This window comes from Protopterus annectens, chromosome 8.part1 (assembly GCF_019279795.1).
Source record: "Protopterus annectens isolate FY-2018-M chromosome 8.part1, PAN1.0, whole genome shotgun sequence".
Lineage (NCBI taxonomy): Eukaryota > Metazoa > Chordata > Ceratodontiformes > Protopteridae > Protopterus > Protopterus annectens.
Genome location: NC_056742.1, coordinates 199,344,710 through 199,365,897, shown reverse-complemented (window position 1 = coordinate 199,365,897; position 21,188 = coordinate 199,344,710).

The following is a 21,188-nucleotide window of genomic DNA, read 5'->3' as shown; positions in this document are numbered from 1 at the left end:
CTGCACTCAATCAGGTATGTAATTGATTTTTCCATATAACAGGCTGCAGATGGGAGGATGGAGGTATGAGGAATAGGGATTACAGCAGTAAGCTTGTCTTAGATCTATGGTAATGACATGTCATTGATACTCAACTGTTCTACACCTACAGGTATGCCTCTCAAATGTACCTGATTTCCACTCACATCTTAGCTCTGTCCCTCTTACTCCCTACTACAATGGTTGGCTTTTGTGGGAAGCTAGTGAATTACACATAATACATAGTGACAGTAAGTAAGGGTGTATACTCCTGTAACATCAGACACTGTACATTAATTCACCTCCTCTCATTCTGTCAGTGCCTCACATAAATAGTTCTAACATTTTAAAAGTGTTCCTGACTGTCCCTAATGTACTCTGGCTAAGTCCATAATTCTGTTGATGTTTGTCCCCGTCTGGTTGAGAGCTATGCTTAATATAGCTGTCAACCTGTTAAAGCAAGAAATCTGAACAAAGCCATAATTAATGGAGGGACAAAGGCCCAAAATTAGGGACACTGTTACTATTGCTCATACAAAGTAAGAAAGTGAATAAAATAAGAGATATTACAGTAGCATAACTGTGTTCTGAAGGGTATGACATCTTAAACATAGATGTCTGTCTTTATTTTCTGACATCAACCATCAATGATTGGCCAGTCTTTTGTTAGAAATCCACAATGTTGTGTGAAAATGACCAAAAGTATGATGCAAACATTGACATTCTGCAAACATCTGAATAGCTGAGAGGTATGATGCCTAAAGGGAGCATATTCTACAGCATGTTTTCTTTTGGTGTGGCACACTGGTGTTGCTGGACTGTCCCCATATAGTGGTTGTAATAGCACACTACTGTTTGTCTGGCAGTGGCCATATGACATAGTAGTCGGAGGTTGCCCATAGGGGACACACACCACAGTACACTGCAGTGCTGACCATAGGAACATACAGCATACTCTGTGATGGTACACAGGGACATACCGCCCGTAGTGTACTATCCTCTGGGATCCACATGCTTAGTATGTTACCAGACTGTGGGGTATGACATGTTAAGGAGCAGTGGGTAGTGCAGGCTATTATGGGCATGCTGAAACTATACTTAGTGTATGTCCGTGTATTTGGTCCTGTAATGTGATCTCCTTTTGTTGTCTTTCAGGAACCATGTATCGCAGACAACATGACCCCTTCTCTGATGCAGAGAATGAGATAATAGTGGAAGCATTAAGGCAGCATCATCAGAAGTTGTTGTTCAGGTGGAGGCATTATCGTGAACAATGGGCAGCATTGTGGGCAGACCTTGTGCAAGATGTCGATTGGCCAGCAGGACAGGACCTATGAGCAGGCACAACACAGAGCCACAGATATGCTGAATGCTGCATGAGGAAGGGCTGCTGATGTTGCCAGGGATTATGCCTCCACTGGTGGAGGGCCTACAGCAGTACAACCACTCTTGGCCACAGAAGAATTCCTGGTGAACTTAGGAACACATGACAGCTTCCAGGCATCCATCATACCATACATCGTAGAGGTGGGTGCCACAGTGCCCCCAGCAGAGGAGGGTCCCAGTAAGCTTACTGTGTCCACCATTTTAATGCTTTATCATTCATTGTGGAAGGCTTTACATACCTGTACATAGGTGTCAAGTCTATCTGCATTGGGCGGAGTTGGAGTTTAAGCTCAGTTTTGCAAAGATACTCTAAATCTCAGCAATACATCCAATAACACTGGATACTGTACAAGTGGATATATGCACATATTACCCTGTAGTGATGCAACATATTGTGGTGCTGACAATACCCCTTCCTCACCCTTTCATAGGTCTGTCAGGAGTTGCCATGCCTGTGATGCTGTATCTGATAAGCATGTTACTGTTGGTTTAAGGAGCATATATACCCTATTAAAGTTAAGAGCTGCCATATTACCATATGTACATATGTTGTGTTTAGCCAGATTAGAATATTTGTATGTACCATTCTGGAACAGTTGACTACAGTTCATAGACTGGGTAATCACAGGTGTGTATTTAAAAAAAACATTAGCAGATTTGCCCTTATAGTTATGAGTGAATACACAGCCTGGTATACATGAGGCAAGTAATCCAAGATGCCTGTTCAAACACAAAAGGTAGATGTTATGTACCTGAAGCAGTGACACAAGTACTGGCATATCATTCTCAAGTAAGGTGCACTGGGCTTAATGTGCAATTCTAGCACATATAATGTCATATTGCATACCTTACAGGTAAGTTGTACTGACAACTTTAACTGGATGTATCTGACGTGTATGTTATAAAGGCTTTAACTTGTATGTGTATGTAAGGTTGTCTGTTGTGCATGAGAGCAGGGATGAGAAGATGTGAGACTGGTAACGCAGTTGTGGATCCTCAATTGTATGATTCTGCGTGGATTACTATATATAAAAGTGCAGGTAGTAATGTACTGCTTTTGTCTTAGTTTTCACAGTTGACTAGGGGAGTTGGAGTCTGTTCCCCTTACAACCGGATGTCAATGTCTCATCAGACTCTGATGATGATCGCGACAATAGTGAGATACAGGTGGGGTTGTCAGTGGCTGAATCTATCCCAGAGGTTGACATCCTTGTTCTGTCCCTATTATCTCTCCACACACAGTCAGTATACCCACACATACCCAGTCCCCAGAGGCCACAGATATTGGATAGTCAGAGGCTGGATACATTGAACAAGGAAGTGTGGCAACTATGGCTGCAGTGAGTGTAGACACTGGCCATAGCCAGAAAGCTAGCAACATCCCACACAGGTGGATTGACAGGGATTCTAGTTGGAGGCCTGCTGTCTGCCCACCACCTTTTGCTGGTGTCACATCTCACATCACTCTATGTATGTTTCGGGCCATCATGGAGGCACAGGCATGTTCTGAACAGAACACCATATGTATGCTTAGGGTTATGGATGCAGCACTGTCTGACATCAGTGACTCCCTCCACCACACTGGGGACACCCTGCATCAGTTCACTGATGCAGTGGACAGACAGTAGGCTGAAACAGTGTCTGTCTTTGGCTGCACATTGTCTGTGCTGGAACGTCTTGCCAGAGTTGGGCATTGGACCGTAGACATAGGTCACCAACACCAACTTCTGAGAGCCCATGTGGCCATGTGAAGTTACACTCCTGTAGTGGCAGTATCTCCAACACAACAGAGGGAAGTGTGCTTTCCACACCATAACATGGCAGGCCATGGGCACATGGTCCTCTGCTGTCCTGCGGGGGACACAGACCCAGCAGTCACCCTCAGGTACTAGCACTGCATCTGACCTCTGGCATGGTGGTGCCAGTGCAACTCCTGGCAGAGCCAGTTCCCGTGTTCATAGCCGGAGACAGTGAACTGTCCACTCTACCATGTACGGTCCACAGCTGTCCGCCATACATACATGTAGAGCTAGTACTGGGCTTGACTGTGTTCATGCACACACTCAAACATGACTGTTACATGCAGGTCACCTACAGACACCCACGGTACCTCTCCATGGCCCATCTAACCCCCATCCCTTCCTGACTCACACACATGCAGTCAACTGATTGTCATAGCCTAGCCCTCCAGCACCCCCACACAACACTGTGTGCATGTGATGATACCTGTGCCACATCCCTGTCATCCTTGACATCAATACAAGGAAATGAAGATATGTGTCTGATGCACAGGGTGACTACATTACTTGACACTTGACATGTGCATGTGTAATGCAGTATTGTTTGCCATGCCACTTGTTGTACACAACAAATATTGTATGCTGGCATGTGTCATGACAATGCACTAGACTTCGTGTACCTTATGTTGTATGATGTTATACTGGTGGTAGTTTTACAGAATGACATGTGCCTCATGGACCTGTGCATGTTTCTTTTCCAGGAGTCTAAAGGAACAAACTATGGACACATGGCAGCAATACAGTGGCACAGGACTGCATGGCAGCACAGCAGAAATATGACATTAGCAAGGTACGGCAGTATACGTGCATGGCTCCCTAGGTGCATATGTCTGTAACAGTCAAACAGGAACAATGGGGTCAGTCCGCATAATCATGCATTCATACTTTGTGATAAGGTCTGCTACCCTTGATACGTGTCATTTGGGCTCTCTGAACATATCTACATACTAACCGTGCTAACCGGTGTGGTGAAGGAGTTGACACATCTACAAATATCCTGTATCCGGATGTTATGTTCCCAGGTTTGTCTCTTAGACACTTGCGTATACAACAGCTAACATACTGGTCTGTACATGGCTTACACAGCAGCATGCCCTTATGCCCTACTATTGCCATAAATCTTGTCTTGGCAGTCAGCATGGACATGGGTTGGTGGTACATCAAGATGTACAACACCCAGACTGAGCCAAGCCATCTCACTGAACTGCCAGTTCAGGCAACATGTACAAAGAACTTACTTAGGTATCCATGATACTGTCAATGTGGGGGTCACTACGTGGCCCAATGATGGCAGACATATTCAACATACGGACATTCAACTCCAGTAGCTGTTCTGTAAGCAGCAGTGCTCAACAGGGCACAGTCATGGTTCTTCTACTGCTTGGACCACATGTCTTCACAGTACATGTAGGTACTCATTGACTGTGGCTAACAATTTTTGCTCCTACCTGCTACTAGTGAGCACTCATACAGTCACTGTGTTATGTCGGTGTCTTGCATGACAGTATTGCAAATACAAGCCTGGTGACATAGTAATGGCCATAAATCCCAATCAAATATATATGCACTATCCTTTCCATCGAGGATACCTATGTCCCCAGTTAGTAGCACTGCACTCCGTACATTGTTGGGATGACAGGTAGCCACACAGACCCAGCCACACAGGTGTAGAGCTCATGTGCACACATCAACATGTCTGTACTGTGGTATGGTAGGATTCATATGGCATACATGTGGTCACAGCCACCAGTAGGTGAGATACCCATACCCTCCATATACTCCTCCCTCAGCATGCCACTATCTGACTACAATGGCCATGTGTTGACACACTTTCCAAATTATTTTGGCACATGAGGGTGATAGTATGGCCCCTCACAAAGTCTTATTACATCCTCAGTATGTGCTCACCACTGTTCATCTGCAATGAGTGTCAGTGTCGCCTTTGCCATTCAGCGTACTCATTGGTGATATGTGGCATGCATACAGGACAAAATGTGACCCCACTTGATTGTGTATGCTGCCTATCTATAGGAAGCATAGTAGATGTATAAGTCACCGTAAGCCACTATGTGACTTTACTAGTACATGCTTGTTGGTGACGTATGTGTAGCAGACATAACGCACCCTTAACAAAGACCCACCATAGTGGTATGGTACAAAGATCACCTCACTGCACTTTTGCACCTGCCATCTGTATGATTGGCTGGGCGGATGTCATCTCAACACTGGGAGTGTCGTTGCTTCTCCCTTGGACTTGGGCAATATGTGCTCTTCCTGTGTTGAGGGGTGCTGATGTCTCCAATTGTGATGGCTGTATGGCCATCATGCTAGTGATGTGCACATCTCTTATTGCTCTGTGACATGATGTACAATGCTGTCACAGCCTGACATGCACACATGGCCACATTCAGGCTAGCAGCACATCAAATCACTGCATACAAGACACACCATTGTGCACACATAGTGCATGTTGGCTGTATGCACACTAGAAAACCTACCTATGTCGTGGTACACAGTACAGAGGACAATACCTGATGCACACACCAAGCCTCATCTCTGCTAGTACTATCCATGTAGGACACATAATGCTTTTGACATGAGCAGGCCATGTATTGGTCATTAATTTGGGAATCCACATCACCCACGACCAGTAAAATAATGCAAAACCTTACCAATGTAGATGTTACAAAGGTTATCATATTTATGTGGTATGGATATACACACATACACTGAGTTGGCTACTGTGAAATTAGAACCCCTACATATCTACTGTTACACACTACTGCTTGCAGTACTTCACATGTGCTATGGAGTTTATTTGATATTAAACTGTCAGCCGGTGCTCTTAAAGTGGATGACATCATTAGCCATGTAGAGAATGGCAATTTAGAGGGCAGCAGCTAGTTATATGGCCAAGGAGTGCATAACCATTGCACAAGGATAGCACATGAGGACATGTCCATTGTGCTGCAAGGGTATATATTTACACACCCTCACACAGAGTTGGTTGTTGTGAGATTAGAACCCCTACCTATCTATTCTTGCAAACGATAGCTTGCAGTACTTATTGCATGTGCCATAGAGCTTACATGATATTAAACTGTCAGCCAGCACTCTTAAGGTGGATAACATCAGCAGGCCATGTAGCTGAGGGGAATTTAGAGAACAGCAGCTAGTTACAGGGTCAAAAAGTGCATAACTATTGGATGGGGATAGCCCATGGGGGCATGTCTGTTGATTTGCAAAGGGATAAAATTACACACAGTGTTAACTGCTGTGAGATTAGAACCCCTACTTATCTTACTGTTACACACTATAGCTTGCAGTACTTATCACATTCCCCATGAAGTTTATCTGCTATTAGATTACTAGCCAGTGCTCTTAAGGTGGATGACATCAACAGGGCATGCAGAGGAGGTCAATTTAGAGGGCAGCAGCTACTTACAAGGCCAAAATGTGCATAAACATTGCACAGGGATAGCCCTTGAGGGCATGTCCATTGTGTTGTAAGGGGATATATTTACACACACACACACTGATTTGGCTGCTGTGAGACTAGAACTCCTACCTATCTACTGTTACACACTATAGCCCACACTACTTAACACATGCACCACATATTGTATCTGTTGAATAATTGACTGCAGGCACTGTACTTGCGGAGTTCACAAAATAGGCTTGTGTTGGACAGCATATGTGGCCTGCAGAGTTATATTGCTTGGTACTGTTATTGTATCTATTGTCCTAGGAGTAGGGTATCTGTTAATATCCCTGTCATGTGTGTGTACAGTCACCAGTATGGCCATATGCGGCTGGTCACAGTTATATAGGCAAACATATGGCCAGGGACACTTTTTCCTGTCAAAGTGATGTGCTGGAACCATTATACATTACACCACCTGCTCACCTGTGTCTGTCTACATGGGTGACATTCTGCAGGCAGAGGGCTCTGAGGATGAGTACAATATATACTACTGTGGCTTTGATTCGGTTCCTCTGGACAACTGCATTGATGTAGGAGTGCAGATAACCATAGCTTTTGTAGGGTATGTGAGGAATTTATACATCCCCACCTATATATATTTTTTTAAATGTGTATAACAGGCATGTCTCTCTAAATGTCATTGTGCATGTTATGTTTGTGTGCTATAGAGACACAGGTAGAGAGTCTATGTATCATTGTAATATATTGAAATATATATATATATATATATATATATATATATATATATATATATATATATATATATATATATACACACACATATGTATATATATATATATATATATATATATATATATATATATATACATATATGTGTATATATATATATATATATATATATATATATATATATATATATATCAGTGTTATATGTATTGGGGTACACATTGCTAGATACTCTACTCATCTGAGTGGAGGATAGAGACAAACAGAATATATACGTAGTTGTCTGTATGTACATATTTATTTCCACATAGCAGGTCTTTGTGATTGAGAGGCAACAGAATTGCTCATAAGTTAGCTAAGTATAGGAGCATGCCCATTGGGACTGTCAGTACTTACAAGGTGACTCCAGGCCAGAGCTACCTGTACTCCATTCCAGGATTTTGTGTGCTACAGACTTTGGCATGAACCTGTTTCTACAGTACAGCACTTCTCTGAACCTGTCCATGGCATTCCCCAGCTGTCTGCTGTACTTAATATGTGGCTGGGATATGTAACTGGGGTACATAATGTAACACCACATATAGGGTGACAGTCTACATTCCTCTCACTATACATGTTTCATCAGAAAGTCTAGCATTTCACTCCATATGTCTGGTCTGTTCCTCATACATTTGTAATGTTCCAATAATGTATTGTATAATGCAGAGACTCAATAGTACTACCTTTATGCACATTTGATTGATGGACTTTACATTCTGCAGATATTCTGTTCTGATGCAACCTGTTGTTATACTAGCCACCTTCTAGGTTTACCAGAGCATGTATAATGTCTGTCTGTCTTTATGGCCCTTTGTCCCCCCATTCTCTTTGACTTTGTCCAACTTTATTGCAGTAACAGATTGCGGGGTCTGACAGTCTGTGGGAATACCACCATATGACTACCTCACATGCAAAAGATGTTGATGCTGCCAGATTCAAATCATAAACACTATCACTCATGCTAATGTCCCCAGCCCACTGAGCCACACAGGCCACCAGAGAAAGAGATTTGTCATTCATCACATAATCAACAGCATATAGACATGCATTATCATCCCTGCGTTATGTGTGACATCTGAGTGCCCAGGTTCTATGTCACACTACTGAGGTTGGTTGGTCTGTTGCTATATCGTTGCTGACATATTGTTACAGCAATTGTATGGGAACACCGATGTGATGTGGGTAGGAGATGAGCAGCCCATGCTCTACTGGCATAGACAGTTGTGCAGTTGTTCTGTGACCCTACCGTTTACCATCTACCTTGACTAATGTAGTGGATATTCCAGCCATGTGGCCTAGTGAATTTTATGGAGCACATACTATTGGACTGGGTACCTGTTTTCCCATGTGGCTATTAGATCTCTCTAAGTAACCCACTATATTCCCTTGCATACATGCGGGAGTTCCATACATATGCTACCATACTCTAGTACACCTTACAAGTGGTGTACAGGTGAGTGACTTACCTTGTGAATGTAGCAGTTAACAGACCTGTAGTTTAGGGCTGACTCTGTCTGATGCATACAGTACAGAGCCAATGCATGGTAAGGTACAGATTGTGTGTGCAGACTGGCATCATTTTTACTATAAGTATACAAGTCGGACTAAGGTGTAAGTCCCTAGGGCCCTAGGTTGGCAGTGCACGTCTTTTGCATTGTCTCTTGGCCAAGGCCAGGGCATACTGGGCATGCCTACATCTGCCTACACGGACATCCTCAGGGGGTTCCTCCTCTGAGTCCTCCTGTGGCTGTGGTAACCTAGGCACTGGTGGGGGGTCTGAGTTTCCCTTTCCTTTGCTGATTCTGCTGCAGCTGCTTCCGCAGGATCATACTGTGTAGCATGGCACATAATGTGAACATCTGTGTACATGTGGCTGGAGAGTACTACAGGGCTCCACCAGATATATCGAACCATAACTTCAGCAGCCCAAACACATGCTCTGTGATGTTCCTAGTTTGTGCATGTGCCTCATTATGACATTCTTCCCTGGGTGTGTGTGCATTTCTGATGGGTGTCATCATCCATGATTACAGAGTGTAGCCAACATCTCCCAGTAAATAGCCAAGTGGGATGTTCCCCCTAGCAAACATCTGATACAGCTGCAATGCATGCCAGATATGGGAGTAGTGATAACTGCCAGGGCTGCCAGCTCACATTCATGATAATGCCCTGAGCATTGAACATGACCTGACTGTTGATAAAGTGATACCCCTTGTGGTTGATGTAGATTCTACCCTCCTCTTCAGGTGGTGCCTTGATGTGTACATGAGTGCAGTCTATGGCATCCAGTACCTCAGGATAGTGTGCTACATGGTAGAAGTGTTGCATATTGCTGGCCCTCACCTCAGGGGTGAGGGGAAAATAAATGTGCTCACTGGCATGTGGTAGCATGTCATCCAAGAACTGGTGGTGTACCCCGGATGCTGATGCCTGTGAGACCCCCACCATATCCCCAGTTGGTCTTTGGAAAGTGTCTGTGGCTAGTATCCTTAGTGCTACACATACCTGTGTGTCCAGTGGGATGGGTTCTCTTCTGCTTGCTCTGGGTCTGAGTTGAGGGCAGCAGAGCTCAATGAGTTATTGTAGTATGTTGTTGTCCACCTTGTAGTGCTCTACAATCTCATATAGCTCCTGGAAGGTTAGCCTGGGCCTGAACACTCTTTTCCTTCTCTGCCTAGGCCTATTGTTAACATCAGCAGCAGCACTGACCTCAGCATCTAGCACATGCAGATGTAGCAGACCTGCAGCAGCCCCTAACATTCCTTCCATTAAAATTCCCAAGTCTGTACTCCAATGATGCAGAGTTTATGGGAAAAATCAAATCATAGGGTGTATGCAACCTTTATTGGGCTCTGCTGGCTGTGTGATTGGCTACCTATGATGCATTCCACCTGCCAAGTACATCATTAAGGACATTTAATGGCTGTAGTTTAAGTGAATCCATAATACATATATAATTGACTTTTGGATACTGTCAGCATTGTGGCACACCATGCAAACATGCAGAAACAAGCGCTCCGAACGTAAACAAAGCTCAGCAGTCATTGTACACACCCCCCTGAAAAGGCACACTCAGCATGGCTGCACACCCAGCAAATACATTGAAACACATGCCCTGAAGGTAAACAAAGCTTAGCAGCCAGTGTACACACCGCATTGATGAGAACAGCAGTGCACCGCTCAAACACATGTGAGCTCCAATGAACTTGCAAGTTCTCAGACACACACTCAGTTGATGTCAGCTACCTCTTCTGTGGACACTGATGTAGTTCTATGCTTACATGGATGGGATATCTGGACTTGGATACCCATTTGTGCTATTCAGTAACACCAACACATTTGCATAGGGTTCCGTGCACACATCCAGGAAACTACACGGTTCCAGGCCCTACCTCATTAGCAGCAGTACCATTCCACCATACAGAGTCCTATACTACATTTCTGTCACATGCTATTAAATTTGTTTTTTTCCACTATTTTTTTTTTGGGATTTTTACATAACTGTATGTTTGTGCACTGAGGTGCGCTGTGCACAAACATTACCAGATCATTAAAAAAATGAATTATTTTAACTTATTTCCCTTATGTTTATGAACACAGGGTGGATAGTTTTGCACATATCTGTGTCTGCTATGATATTTCTGTCCATCTAGCTACACTTTTTCAACCTCTGTTGTCTGTTTGAAATCCTGTACATGGAATTTTTCCATGTACACTATGGACACCAACACGGGGTCTGCAGGATTGCTTCTCTGCTTACTGGATCGCTCTACCTCCCTCATTTGCATGAAATTCACCTGCTTCCATTACCCAAGCTTAGAACAATCTTCCCAGAGACATACATTCCATCATTCATCTATCACACTTTAAAGAAAAACTTAAAATTCACCTGCTTAACACTAAAATCTGTCCCTGCCAAGCCCCAACCTAAACTTTCACCACCCTTCCCTAATCTACCCCACATACAATTTGTATGCATCTACCACATTCTATTCTCTGATACCTTTTTCCTGATGATTAAACTTTTCTTGTAAATATGTAAATACATTGTTACTTCTGTAAATTATTTTACCTTTACACTGTTTGATTTTTGCATCACCATGTTATATGTTCCAGTTGTATTTTTATTAATTAGATTAGATTTGTCTTTTCTTGTCATGTAATGATCTTTTTTCTGTAAACTGTGTGTTTAATGGAGCTTTTCTCATCAGGTCTCCACTGAAAATGGGCCACAAACCCAGCTGGACCAACCCGGTTAACAAATGTCAATAAATAAATAATTATGAGGTGATTTACATGCCATGGATACTTCTGTGTTGCAGCATGCGTGCATACCACCCAGCTCTGTTTGCTGGATTGCAAACCTGCTTACTTTCATGTAAGCAGCATGCCATGATACCTACACAATAAATATGACTGTGTGGACTTTATTAAATTCCGCCCATTGCATTTATTTTAACTGATAGCACATGTAGTAGATAAGGCTCCATGCAGTACAAAGAGTTATGATCATGTGCACCTGATTGTACTCCATAATAATGCATTCTCAACACTGTTACCAAGATTTACTTTGAGATCTTCACTCTTAAGGTGAATTTGTAAGTATCCATATCACAAACACATAATAATGTAGTTACAATTGGAGACCCAATCATAACCCTATATATTATGTTCGCAGCCTGTTGTTTTAATTGTTATTAACTTGTTTTGGTTCTTGGCTCATAGGCAGGTAATCGACTGACGTTGCTAATATGTGTAACATCCGTCATGTGGAAAAAGTGGTATGTTATTTATAAGACTATTTTCATGCATTGCAGCATTGAACTTATATGTGTTTTCCACTAGTTCTCTAATGATTCTTAGTAATTTTGTGCTGATAAGTAATGAACGTTATTGGATCGTGCACATCCTTTTATTCATGGCATGTTTGATATAGCATTACACTATGTCATACATTCCTGGTAATTGTAGTTGAATCTGGTACAAGTTTTGTTGCCTTAACTTCAGTTTAATGTACATGTACTAACAGCTGACTGTTATGAATGTTCTTTTCTTTTCTTTTCTTTCACATACATGTGTGCAACACTTATGTTAACAACTGAACTGGTGACCAAAGTCATATGCCAGTACTCTTCATAAGGGTCTCTTCCTACAACATCTACCCTTCAAAGTTTTTAGGTGTTGAGCACATTCAGGAAGGCAGGTTCTGTTCCTCAGTACCTAGTAAGATTCCTGCTGCTTCATTTATTTTAAATAATTTCTTGGTAGTTGTGGCAGTGAAGACAGAGAACCATGATGATTCTTTCTCGGTTAAGGTGTTACACAATGTTGTTCTGTTCAGTGATTTGTGTTGTTTATGTGGCGCTATACATTTCTGATGCATGTTGTGTTGTTTTCACTGATGTTTTATTATTATAATAGGTAACGCTAAATAGCATGCATAAGCTAGAGTTGTACAAATGCTGTAGGTCATCTATACATCTAGAAGTATGTTTATTTTCTATACTGAAAATTACATATGTAGTAATTTCAGGTCTTTGAACAGGACCATATTTAGGATAAAGGGAAAATATATATAAAGTCAAGATCTCTGATACAAATATGCTTAACAAAATGGAATATAAATGTGGGTGGTAAGAATATGTCATTATTTATTCATTAGTATTTGATGAATGTGTAGCTGGTCTATTGACCCCTTTTCAATCAAACTCAGCATAGAGTCAAATGCATTTTAAGTACAGTCTTAAATAGTTTGGCAAACAAAGATACATTTGAATTGTTAACAATTTGACAGAAAAAAAGCAGCAGTGAGAAGTACAAGCATAAGAGAAAAAAGCAGTAAAAGATATTTAGATGTGACAAGTCACTGGGATTCAGCCATACTTTAGATTGCCTTGAAAGGAGAAAATATTTTCTTCCAAAGCAATTTTAAAACAGAGGTTAAAATAAGGTAAGGGGTATGATTGTGAGCTTTGCAAATCATATAAGTTTTAATAAATTAGAATTTCTCTTTTACTTTGTTTTATAATTTTTTAAATAAAACAGCTCATCAGAAAGTCTTTAGTCATGATTAGTCAGGAAGTCATGTCTGTTAGGCGCAGGATTATAGGAAGTTACTAGGCCAATGGCCCTTGTGCCCTTACAAGCCTAGCCAAGTTCTTGCCCTCATTTCCATGATCAGCAGCTATTGTCCCTGTTCAAGAGGGACACAGGTGGAACCCCACGGGGGAATTTACGGTCACCCATCTGACCATCCAGATTGTGTTTGAAGAGGGCAAAAGAGGAACTCTGTTTGACATGAAGTGGGAGTATGTTCCACAGGTGTGGTGATCACTGGAAGACAAATCTGTCCCTCCAGCAGATTTTATTAAGATCACATACCAGGTTAAGGTCTTTAGAGCAACTAACCCATGTACCATTTGACTTACAGATATGCAGCATTTCCAATAAAGCAGGGTCAGAGATTGCCTTGTATGCAAGGTAGAGATCACCTCTAAGTAGTCTGTAAAAGTGACAGTGACTTCAGATGACCGCCATAGGATGGATGCTGAAGACCTTGAATTTTCCTTGTGAGGAACCTTTGTGGTTTCTCCAATTGCTGCAGGTGCTTGGAAAGGTACTTACCAATTGTACTCAATTATTAGCCTAATGAGAGAAGAGTAAAGGGAGGTTATAACTTCTTTTTTTTTCTGGAGGAAATGCCCTTACTTATGAGATGAGCAGTATAGAATGCCCTTCTTATCACTGTGGAAACATGGTGGTCAAAGGTAAGGATGCTGTCAACCTATGTGCCCAGGTCACTCACCACTGAGTGCATACTTAAGTTGTTGCTACTGATGTGGTATTTAGCAGGAGCATCACTTTTACTGAAAGAAATGATAATACATTTTTGCATTGAGTTTAAGGCCATGACTTTGGCACCAGTCATTTGTTTGTGTACGACTCTCTTGTAGGATGTTGACATCATTTGGAGATTCTATGACTGCTCCCAGTTTGCAGTCATCAGCAAATTTGTCAGCCACAGACCTTTAGTTTTTGCTTATAATTCAGAGAAATAGATTCCACACAGCACAGGTCCCAGCACTGATCCCTTTGGAACACCACTGGTTACAGGTCTGCTGTTGGAGATGGATTCCCCTATTTTAACTATATGAGTTCTATCACTGAGCCATTTAGTGACCCATCTGACAATATAAGGATTGATGCCTAGTTGGGTGAGTTTGTAAATGATGCCTGAGTGGGGGATATTGTCAAATGCCTTTTCTAAGCCTAAGTAGGCTGTATGCACAGATTTCCCTTCATCCAGGGCCTTAGTGACTGTCTCGAAGAAGTCCACTAGGTTTAACAAGCATGACAAATCCAAACTGAGTAGAGTCAAGTGTTTGACAATTACCTATATATTTGTTTATTAAGTCCATGATGATTTGATCCATGGCCTTGCAGATAAGGCTAGTCATGCTAATAGGTCTATAGTTCCTGGGGTCAGTGGGAGTACCACCTCTGTGCAAGGGAATGATGGTGGCTGTTTTCCAATCAGCTGGTACAAAGCCAGTGCTTAAACTTTAATTGAAAAGAGTACCCAATGGCTTTGCTAATTTATGTTGGAGCCCATGTAGGACACAGTCTGGGATGTTAGTGGGTCTCATACATGCTGTTTTTGGCCTTAGAGAGGGCATTTTATGACCTGCTCTTTAGAGATACAAGACAGGAGACTGGTGGTAGGGATGTCATGGGGTACATGTGACAGTGACAGGGGGGTGAAATTTTCACAGAACCTGTTGGCCAACAGGTTAGCTATATCTACAGGGTGAGTATATGTGGTATCATTAACTACCAGTTCGGCACAGATATGGGCCTTTCCTTTTAGGTTACAGATGTAAATATAGAATGCCATGTGGTTTTACTTTGTTGAGGAAGCTAATTTGGACTCATAGTTTGCTTTGGAGGACTTCACAAGAAGTCTTATTTGCTTGTTTAAGCTGAGGAGGGAGGGTTTCCAGTTTAGGAGGGCTCTCTCCCCCTTAGTCTTAGACAGCAATTTCTTCCTCTTATTGTAAAGCCTGTTAATGGCAGTTGTTCACTAGCCAGGTTTGTTCTTCCTTAAGGAGACTTGCTTTGGTCCTATCAGGTATGGTCTAATCGATGCAGGTGTACAGGTGTTTGTATAAAGCATTGGCGTAGAGCTTGGCATAGTTGCCAGTTCCATTTGAGGGAGGAGATGCAGTGAAGCTATTTATACCATCCCATAAAAGGCTATAATCTGTTTTGAAGAAGTTTTATAGTTTAGTTGCTGCTGGTGGGAGGGGGGGGGGGGTCAGGTGTGATAGTTACTTTGAAAGAAACTTGTTTGTGGTCAGATCCCACCAAGGAGGACCTCCCAGTGGGGGTGCTACAGTGGTCCACCATATTGATAAGCACCAGATCCAGGATGCTGGCACCCCTTGTGGGGGTGTTGACCAGCTGGTCAAAGGCATTGGAATTAACAAAGTTGAGGAACCTTTGGGCAAGTGACTTGGAGCGCAAGTAATTTACCCAGTCAATGGATGATTAGTTAAAGTCGCCCCAAACCGTGGTGCTCTAATGGATCTTGACAGACTCAAGTAGATCCCAATAGACAGAGTGGGTGTCCTGTTTCATGGAGAGGTCCTGTTGCTGGCAATGACTTGAATAGACATCCTGCCAACAGTTAATTGTACCTGAAGTGTCCTCAGGGAATCATACTGTTTATCCAGTCAGGAGGTGTATTCATCTTTAATGAATATTGATACACTGCCTCCTTTAGTCTTCACGCATTCAGTTTGAGGTCTAAACATGTGGAAGGAGGTGTAACCTGGTAAGGCTGGAGTGCTGTCCAAAGCCCTGAACTAGATCTCAGTGACTGCAAAAATGTCTGCGTCCTCCAAGGTGAGGACAGCTTCCAGTGAGTGCAGGTTCATGCTGAGACTCCTAGCGTTTAGCAACATAACCATGAGGTTGTTTTTAGATGGAGTTTTTACGTTCGGAATTTTGTCCTTGAGACACTGCCTAAAAAAGGCACTATGAGGTGGCAAGAGCCTTAGCCAGTAGCTGAATTACTAGGTGTGACAGATGAAGAACATCTCTGACAAAGCATCAAGGCCTGTCGATGTCATCCCAGGCTGACAGATAGTGGATCCACTTAGAATGACACCACAAGCTAAGCCAATTATTGAAGTCATTCATTTTCTGTTTGTATTAAGGCATCATCCTAGGTGAAGGTAAAATGCTGCTTAAGGCTAGGGGCATACCTGCCTGAGCCACATAGTCTGAGACCTCAGTCATGTCTATCTTCATGTAATCCATAGTCCAGAGAAGTACGTTTCAAATCGTTCACACCAACATGAACTATGAAAAAGTCATAACCGTACCTGTTGTTGAGAGACTTGAGTTCATGTGTGATATGGAGTACCCTGGCACCTGACAGACAGCTGACCATGACCTTTTCCTTATTGACACTGGTGAGAAGGACATCAGTGTGTCTCACAATGGAATCACGTATGACTAATATTTTTGATTTTGCATTTTGCCTCAAACGTTTGACCGGTAAGATACTGGTGCATGAGCTATTATGTGTAATGAGTTCTTCAAAGGAAGTATTATGTGTAGCATGCTTGTGTTTGTGTTTGGGAGGTCATTGGTGTTTAGGTATTTTTCTGGTGAGGACCTCCATATATGTAGGTATGTGTGATGTGGGTTTATGTGGAGTAAGAGGTGAGGTGTGCATGCTGGTAACCTGCTCATTGTCATATCTACTGACCAGTGCATCAGAGAGCATGGATTAAAGGTTCCTAATATAGTTGCATCTCTCACCCTCTGTGTTTGTGTTGACTAGGAGTAAAGGGTTGTTGGTGAATATGAGTTAGTTGTTACACTGCCTCAAGATGCCCATGTCGACCAGGCTGACTGGAGAAACTGAGGGAAATTCTCCATCCATAGTGATAGGTAAATTTATATGATCAGGAAAAGAGGTCACACTTAGGAAGGGCTAATGGGTGAGAGGTGTGTTGGTACCTCTGAGGTTAGGCTTAGTGTTCGACCTGACACCATAACAGGGCAAAGAGAAACCTATGAAGGCCCACAAGCAAAGTGATAAGAAAAAAAAATTAACATCAAAATGTCTGTGTCTATAACCACCAACTTTAACCACTGCTACACAGCAGTACATGATATAGTACTACACACAAATAAGTGGAAACATGGGGCTTAAATATAACAAGACAAATACCATTTTTAGCTCAAGCTAGCCAATGAGAGTGCTATATCTGAGCTCTACTCCAATTACCCTTGATTAGATGGGACCCAGGGAGCACTCCCCTCACACAATGGTGCAGAAGGGCCTTCACCAATAAAGGTGGCTTGAAGTTGATGCTCAGAAGTTTCAAAACAGACCCAGAAATAGCAAACCTGGAACTGGACAGTGCTACAGCTGAATTAGTATGGTGTATATTAAAATGTGACAAAAATAGATCAGACAATTTAAAGAGACAGTGGAATGCAAATACAAATTAAAAGTGCAATATTAGAGTAAAAACAGGCACTTACAGTTAGTTGAAAGCAATGGATGCTTCAGATATTTCAGTATCTCAGTGAAGAGCTGGTTTTATTGCTCAAGTGACGCCAGGCAGTCTAGATTCAGTGAGTCTGAGTGCAACCTATGTTATAAAATGTAAAAGCACTAGAATTTCAAAGTGCATAAAATCACAGTTACAACAGAAGAGAGCAGTTTAAATAATGCAGCAATTCCCAGCATAGAAGGATGTAGGCCACACTCTCTCACCACAAGGGTCTAGGCCATCGACCCTCCCAATGTGAAACACCTGGTTTTAATGGACAAGTGCTTAAGCCAGAACTAAGACACTTCAGAGTAACAGACACAATAGGCCTTCATCCAGCAATTTCCAGCCAGAAGGGTGTAGGCTATCCTCTCCTGCCACTAGAGTTTAGACCACAAATCTTACTGATGTAAAGAAACTGGTTTGGAGCCTGAGTGCTTACGCCAGAATAAAGACACTTAGAATAACAGGAACAATAAGCCATCACCAACACTTCCCGGCTTAGAAAGTTGTAGACAACACTACTGCCACAAGAGTCCATACCACAACCCTTCCAATGTAAAGCAACTGGTTTGGAGCACATGTGCTTAAACCAGAACTAAGACACTTTCAGAACAGCAGACACAGTTAGCCTTCAACCAACAATTCCCAGCTTAGAAGTGTGTAGGCTATGCTCTCCTGCTACAAGAGTCTAGACCACAAATCTTCATAATGTAAAATAACTGGTTTGGAAACCAAGTGCTTAAACTGGAAGAAAGACACTTAGAACAACACAGTTTGCAGTTACCCAGCAATTCCCAGCTCAGAAGAGCAGAGGCTTCCCTTTCCTCTCAAAAGAGTGCCGACCACAAACCTTCTTAATGTAAAAAACTGTCCTGAAGCCCAAGTCCTTTAACCAAAACTAAGACACTTAGAGTAACAATTACAATTTAATCAGGCTACTAACAAGCAGTAACAAATGCAGCAGAATAAATGCAATTGAACACTTTAAGAACAAGCAGTAAAAGCAAGATAAAGTAATAAAGTAGAGACACAAACAGTAAAATCAGCTGAATACATTTTTTTTAGTTATGTAGGAAAGGAAGAAACAGAAGATAATTCAAAGTTAAGAAATTAAGGGTAAGTGAGCCTTCCCAAATGATCTCACTGTATAAAATAGAAAGAGATGATGCAATGGGATTGGGAGGAGTGTGCAATATCAAATTTACAGTAGAGGTAGGCAACTCACCAGCCACCAACTTTTAAGAACACAACAGCCATTAGGCGGGTAGGCGGGAGAAAAAAAAAATGGAGACTGGATCAGAGCAAAAGTAAAGACAAGTAAAGAAACCTTGGAACTAAACCATGAGATATGTTCACAAAACACTACAGAATACTGATAAAAAGTACAACCTAAGAGCAGCACAGGGTTGTTAAATATCAGTGAAACACTTAGAGCAAAAAAAAAAAAAAAAATATATATATATATACATATATATATATATATATATATATATATATATATATATATATATATATATATATATACTTACTTTAGCATAGACTGAATCAGTCATTGAGATACAAGTGGATGTTCCTGTAATTTGCAGTGATGGAGGGGGGGGGGGGTCTACTAATAGTAGAAATCTAAAAATGTTGCCCTCCACCATTTGTATCCAATAGTTATTATTAGCAGCATGTAAAACCAAGAAAGGGAGACCATATTCTAGCTTAGGTGGTAGTGTGCTTTTAGCAATAGATAAACAGGCTATTTGTGGTCATGTATTGTAAAGGATATAGTGGAGTCAAGTGTGAGTCTAAGGTTCTATAACATTGGGAAAAGTGTTTACACAGAAATATGTTATGAGAAATGGGTAAATTGGAGTATTTCTTTAGAGTTGAGTAGACAATACAATTATTTATTTCCTTCTCTAAACCTTGTATATCACTCAGAAAAATGTTTTTCAATCAAGATTACATTTACATCTGTGAAAATAAATATGAAAATATTTTATATCCTTCATGTACCCAGGTCTTATCATTTTACTCTTTTTAATTTTGTCCTTTATATTAAATTGGCATGTGGTCATCTGCTTTTTGGAAATTTATAGACAAGCTTGTATCTTAGAGACTACCCCTTCCCTGGAACAGGCTCACCCTGCACGTGAAGCAGAGTTACTCCCTAACCCAATTCAATTGTAACTTGGACAACTGGATGGGGAACAGGACATTTATCCCTGGTTTGGCACCTATGCCTCTATTGGAGACAGGCAGCCTGCAACTGGTTCATCTCCTAGGCCCCTGCTGGTAAATATTTCACCTCCCAAGCCGCTGCTTACACTTATTAAGGATACCAGAACTTTTTAAAAATTTAGGATGCAAGGCTAGGCTTAAAAAAGCTCTTGTGTTCATTAGCCTAGTAAACACATATGAACCCAAATCTGTTTATATATATATATATATATATATATATATATATATATATATATATATATATATATATATAGATAAATTAACTTTTATGTCGATGTATTTAATATTGAAACAAATTAATCAACATTATAAATATTAGCTTACTACTATGCATGCATGAATATACATATAGACACAGATGTATATCTAAGTTAGCTAAGTATTAACTTAGAAGAACTGAAAATGATCATTTGATAATGCAGCTTCTTATATTTCTTATATCTGTTTAACAAAAAAATGAGATTTATTTAAATGAACCTCTCACAAAAGTGTATTTTATCTACACACACACACACACACACACACACACACACACACACACATATATATATATATATATATATATATATATATATATATATATATATATATGTGTGTGTGTATAAAATTTTACCCTATTCAGAACAGATGAGCATCATTACTTATATCATGTTAAATTTTGCTCATGAATACAATTTATGAGGAGGACAAAAACAATGCTTAGGATTGTGGAAATAGAGCATGAAAAATGCAGGCTGCAACTCTGCCTTGTTCTGCTTTCTTCCACATGATGTACTTGGACAAGATAATAGCATCAGTTTGAAATAGATCATTATTTTTTGTTTCTAGTAAAAAACATGTTTCAAATAGTACAGGTTGTCGTGCTGAGTAGACTCATAAAAACCTACAATTAACTCATAATGACTACTGATATACTTTAGGACACCATAACCCTTCCTTACCAGTACATGAGAGGCCTACATTTATAGTGTA